This window comes from Desmodus rotundus, chromosome 1 (genome assembly GCF_022682495.2).
Source record: "Desmodus rotundus isolate HL8 chromosome 1, HLdesRot8A.1, whole genome shotgun sequence".
Classification (NCBI taxonomy): domain Eukaryota; kingdom Metazoa; phylum Chordata; class Mammalia; order Chiroptera; family Phyllostomidae; genus Desmodus; species Desmodus rotundus.
The window spans coordinates 26,802,759-26,809,019 of NC_071387.1; positions in this window are offsets into that span (position 1 = coordinate 26,802,759).

The window sequence follows — 6,261 nt, forward strand, 5'->3', positions numbered from 1 at the left end:
CAAGAATGCAAGCTTTCAGGGGTGGATTCCCCATAAAACAACAGGCTGGTTACAATGGCGAGAACATTTGTAAATAAAAGTATCCGTGGATGGTCTGAAACAAAGATGGAGTATATGGACATTTGGAATATGTCTTGGAGAGTTGATGGGTCATCTACATTTCACTGACTGATAAATCAAACAGTGGCAATGTTGATGATTTTACCCATTTACTCAAAAAATGCAGGGGTCATCTGAAAGCCTCCAATATCAGTCACTGAGGCCCACTGTGGACTCCAAGAATTTGGGGGAAAGAAGTCAGAAAAAGTCTAAAGAGCCAGAACCATACACATAAACTTCAAACCCCACCTTTAAGATGTTTAACTGCTCTCTTCTGAGTTCTCTCTTGAACCAGAAAGGTAGTGATCCAAGACTGACGTCAGATGTGTCACCAGGTATTATCTTATATTGAAAGAGCATCGGATTTATTCTCAAAAGACAAGTTGTCATTATATTGGTTTTCTGGTACCAACACATTGTCATCTGAAGTTCACAACAGCGTATTCAAGCAAATGAGGAAACACTACGTAAGAAGCAACATAATTTCTCAGCCACACACAAAATAGAGGTCAAAGGCAGGATTCAAACACTGGCAGACACTGGTGCTGTCTGTGTTCAGCACCAGTGGCCCTAACCATGACACCACAGTGCCTCGCGGGCCCACCTAGCAGCACTACCCAATTGCTCTCACACACCTGTGAGGAGCACAAAAGAAACGTTACTGTTGCAAAATTTAAAAGCTCAAAGGTGGCTTTCACTAAATCGCCTGGATTATGAGTGCAGTGAGCGGAAGTAAAACCTGGGTTTCCTAGCGCTCAGTCCAGAACTTTTGCACTACTGCATGTGCATGAGCATGCACACAAATGTGCGTGTGCACACACACAGAGTGACAGGAGCCCAGCTGTACTACTGCAGGCTGCTGATGATGCCAGGCAAGAAATGCATCATCTTACGCTGAAAAAGCTGTGAAAGCAGAAAAATCAATCTACCATTTTAATAAAAAATGTGAGAAACTGAGAAGATGAGCTATGGTGCAATCACTCTGGGCGGATCTGGCTGTTTTGCTATTAATCATTTCTCTACTGTGCAGTCAGCAGAACTTTATTGAAGTCTATTCAGGGCTTGGCTGGGTCCACTGTGGAGGCACTGTGACCACGGGGGATGAGATTATGAAACCATCCTTGTGTCCTAAGGACCAGGAACTGTGCACACAATTGCAGTCTTAAGTGGAAATGATTAGCCCCAGGGAAACACAGTCATTTTCCCCAACACTGGAATATTGACATTTCCTGACATGACAACTTACATTCTAGCAATTACAAATCTTGAATTTAAGATAAGATCTTATACTATGTCTGGAATAAGTCTTTCATCACTTGTATTTCTGTTTTAAGAAAGAATTTGAATAAGATTAGATTAGTGCCTTAACAACTATGGTTTTAAGTTTTCTTATAGATATGGTTATTTTTCTTTATCTTCTGCTCCCAAATTAATTTGCAAATGTCAGTGGCTGCAACAAAGGCCTTCATGCTGTTCCTTCCTGGCGTTTGATGCTTCAAGTCATTCTGCTGGTTACCGAGGTACCTACAGAGAATGGGGAACTTTTTCTACCAATCCTATTAAATCAACCCATAAGAGCCAAATAAACACCTAAAACACCCAAGGTCTTGAAGCAAAGGCTCATACACTAAAAGACACTAGTCAAAAAAAGCAATAATGCCTCTAATGCACCCATCTCCACTAATCCCGCAATATACGCTCTCTAGATCCAAGATTCCTCCCTGGGAATAAATGTAGCTATCTACAGTGTATCCAATGTTGATGACCCTTCCTGGACCACGCTTGACTGCCATTAGGTTCCCAACTACAGGGGTTCACCCACAGAGGGCGTGTCAAGTCTCAGCATCAGCCCAGAGAGCAAGATAGGATCCCTTTTCTAAATACCATATTCCCTCCTAAGACAGAGTCACCCAAAGCAGGGGCTTTCTTCGTATGAGTTCAATCGTCTTCTATTACTTAGTGAAGGAAAAGTCCACAACATAAAACAAGAGGATGCATTTGCTGAGGAATACAATATTTTATCTTCTTATTTCCATTTCACTGCTAAACATCTTTAACTTTTTATGATGCCCTCCCCTTACATTCCACCTTAAGGTTGAAATAATCATAACAACATTCTTAAAGAATTCTCCTTGTATTGCACAAGTTTGCTACCCTGTTACGTCAGTGGCCCTGGCTCGCTGGCCTCTGTACAATTGCATGCTCTGTTTTCCTACCTTGAGCTCAGTCTTTGTCTTCTCTTCATGCCATGCTGTCTCCAGCTACTGGAAAGTCTCCTCTTTCACATTTGTGACTGACCTTCTCATGTGCAACACCAAAACGTCCTCATGATTCTCTAGGCCCTCAGCAAACTCACCTTTGGCAATATCACCCCAGGATAAGACCTCGCTAACCACATTTCAGGGCCCAGATCTGGCCCACAAAATCTGAGACTTCACTGGTTCTAGGTCCCTTCTGGCTTTGCTCTGCACCCTGGTTTCATTGTCAAATCCACTGACCCATCTAGTCTCAAGAACAATAGTGTCTTCAGGCTGTTGAATATTTCTGACCTCAAAGACGTGTATAACTGATAGGCCTGTGTGTCCTGTCAGTCTCTTCCAATCTGTTGGACAGCTTTCAAGTCCACAAGCATGCAAATCAGTGCCATTTGTCCCAGTCCTATTGTTTGGGGAACAAAAGAATCTCATTGAAACAAAGAGTGAGTGAGATCATTCTCCAGAAAACTATACATCTTTCCATAGCTTTCTCCTCTTTCTCCCTTTCAAATTATGCACTCACATTATTTAATACATAGAGGTAAACTTTTGACTCTATATTTAGACAGGAGAGTGGGGCTCAGACAGAACACCTCCTATTTTCACTGCATGAATTAACTCTTCTAATTCCTTCCACCAGCCCCTTCCAAGATATGAATTATGTGTGCATAGACCAAATGATGAGTTTCTACACAACAGTCATCAATTCTATACAGATTATTAGGGGCACATTCATTCATACCCCATTAATTTGATATTTCTCATGAAGTAGGACGGTGGTTTAGCTGTAGTTTGTGGGGAAAATTGCTATCCTAAGCAAATGAAGACAAAGTGGTAAGAGAACCACGTATGGCATTAATCTTTAATCTCTTTTAACTACATTTTTTTCAAGAACTCTGGAAATATCAGTGTATATTGTCACAAAACTCTTTGTTAACCACACCATTGTAGATATTTTGTTTGTGCCGAATGGCTACCCTCAAGGCATTTATAATCTGGTAACTACAGATTTCCCTATTTAGAAATAAAATCTTATGACTGGATTTTTAAATCACGTAATACTGGAGACATACAAAAGATAGTCAAATATACATAAGTTGTGAAGCATAACAACAAATATTCTGTACCTTACCACCCGGCCTCAGAGTTAGAAGACTCCCAACATCCATATATTAACCCGCATGCCCCTTTCCTTACACCCGCACCTGCCTCTTTCCACACCCCCATCAAAACTATCTGAAATGCATACTTATCATTTCTTTGCTTTTGTTATAGTGTTGCTACATATCTATGTATTATGAAACACCAAGTTAGGTTTTGCTTGTTTATAAACTTTTAAAAATGTTATGAGATGTATGGACTTCTCTGTGACCTGCTTTTTTTCATTCAATATTATGTTTTAAGATTCATCCATGCTACAGCTGTGTAGCTAGGATTTTGTCCGTCTTCACTACCATGAAATATTCCATCTTTTTCCCTGTCGTCATGGTGCTATCTATTTGGGGTACAACTAACACTGCCAACACTACTGGGAACATCCTTGTATGAGTATGGTGTTTATAGTCAACAGTTTCTCTAGGACGGCAACTTCCAACCGGTGTGCCACAGCAGGCGCGCTGCTGTGCCACAAGAATTTTTAAAACATGCACTGCCTGACTGTTTAGTCAGGGGCACTGGCCTCTTATCCCCTCGGTTGTCAAATTAAAAAAATGACAACAGTCAACACAGCAACAGCTGTCAGTGTGAATGAATCAAAATTATACCTATTATTTTTGTCAGATCAGCAAAATATTTTTGGGGGGTCTCACAGAGTTTTAGTAATTAGTTGATGTGTGCCATGAGATGAAAAAGGTTGAAAATTGTTGTTCTAAGATGTACCTAGGAAAGAAAATGTTGGATGCTGGGGTGTATTCAAATTTACAAGATAATGATAAAAATCATCTTAAAATGGCTGTACCAATTTATACTCAGCAAGCTACAATTTTTGATTGACCCATACCCTCTCCAACAGTTAATATTGGCAGATTTGTCTTTTAAATTTTGCCAACTTAGTGAATGTATAATGTTATATCATTGTGGTTTTAATTTATATTAATTTTATATTACATTCATTTACATTAATTTATCAGTAAAATTGAGCACATCATCATACGTTTTTCTGTCCATTTGGATTTCTTTTATGAAAAGTCTATCCAAACCTTTTGGTCATTTTATATTAGCTTGCCTGTCTTTTTCTAGTTGATTTGTAGTTATTATTCACTGATAAATAAAATCTTATCGATTTGCAGATTCAGTCCTTTGTCAGTTACATGTACTGTGCATTACATCTCCTGGTTTATTACTTGTCCTTTTACCCTCTTTATGGTGTCCTTTGTTGAATAAAAGTTCTTCATCTTAATGTAATTGAATTTATCAGTCTTGTATAGTTAATGCTTTTCATGTTTTAAAACATCATACCCAACTCTGATACAAAACAAATAAGAAATCCTTTCTCTGATCTATTAATTATTTCTCCTTGCAAATAGTATAATTTAATTTCCTATAAAGTGTTCTATAACTTTAACCAGTATTTGGTTATTCCTAGGGCCACCTGAATCAGAATCATCTAAGTATTTTCAAATGCTAATTCCTGGTCATTTTTTCCCACAAATGTTTAAGTAACTTCTATATGCCAGGTTCTGTTCTAAGCCTAAGAATACAGAAGTAATAAAACAGACAAAATATCTGTGACATTTGTGGTTTACATGTATGGGGGAGAAAGAAAATAAGCAATAAATGAGTAAAATTCATAGTAAAATTTATCAAACTTTTTATTTGTCTTCTTCCCTTAACTTCTCTGCTAGGGGACCCCTAGCTTTTCTGACTCTGGTGTTTTAGAGACTGTTCTGCTATGGCGATGATGTCTTTTGCAGATGCTGTCAGAAAACGGAAGCTGTGACATATGTTCAGCCTGGAGGATTCCATCCTAGGGAGAGCTGCCAGCATAAAGCCATGAGCAGGATGCTAGTGAGTTGTAACCACTCACTTCCTCTAACATACAGAGCAAGTTGCTTCAATTAAGTATTTCTCTAAACTTGGCAGAGGCCCACCATCTTGACTGATGCTTAAATAGCTGATCATATCAATGGAACAGAAGAGAGCCCAGAAATAAACCCACACCCACATGATCAATTAATCTATGACAAAGGAGGCAGGAATATAGAATGCAGTTAAGGCAGTCTCTTTAACAAGTGGTATTGGTAAAAGTGGGCAGACACATCCAAAAAAAAATGAAATGACCACTTTCTTGCACCATATACAAAATTAAGCTCAAAATGGATTAAAGACTTAAAGGTGAAAAAGAAAAAGAACTCATGGACATGGACAAAAACCTCATGACTGTGGAGAGAGGAGGGTGGGTGGAGGCAGAAGAAGGTATGAGGGGGATAAATGGCAATGGAAAAAATACAATTAAAAAAGAGGAAAAAAAGACCTAACTGTAAGATCTGCCATCATGAGATTCCTAGAAGAAAACACAGGCAGCAAACTCTTTGACAACACTCTTAGCAATACTTTTTGCATATGTCTAAACAAAAGAAAGAAATAAGCAAATGGTACTACATCAAACTAAAAAGTTTTTGCACAGTGAAGAAAACCATCAACGAAATGAAAAGACAACCTACTGAATAAAAGAAAATATTCACCAATGATAGATCTGATAAGGGGTTAATATCCAAAATATACAAGGAACTCATACAACTTAACACACACAAAAAATATTCATTAAAAAATGGGTAAACTGACCTGGCTGGCGTAGCTCAGTGGATTGAGCACAGGCCTGTGAACCAAAGGGTCATGGACTCCCAGTCAGGGCACATGCCTGGGTTGCAGGCCTGGTCCCACCACCACCCCCCCACATAGGGGACAT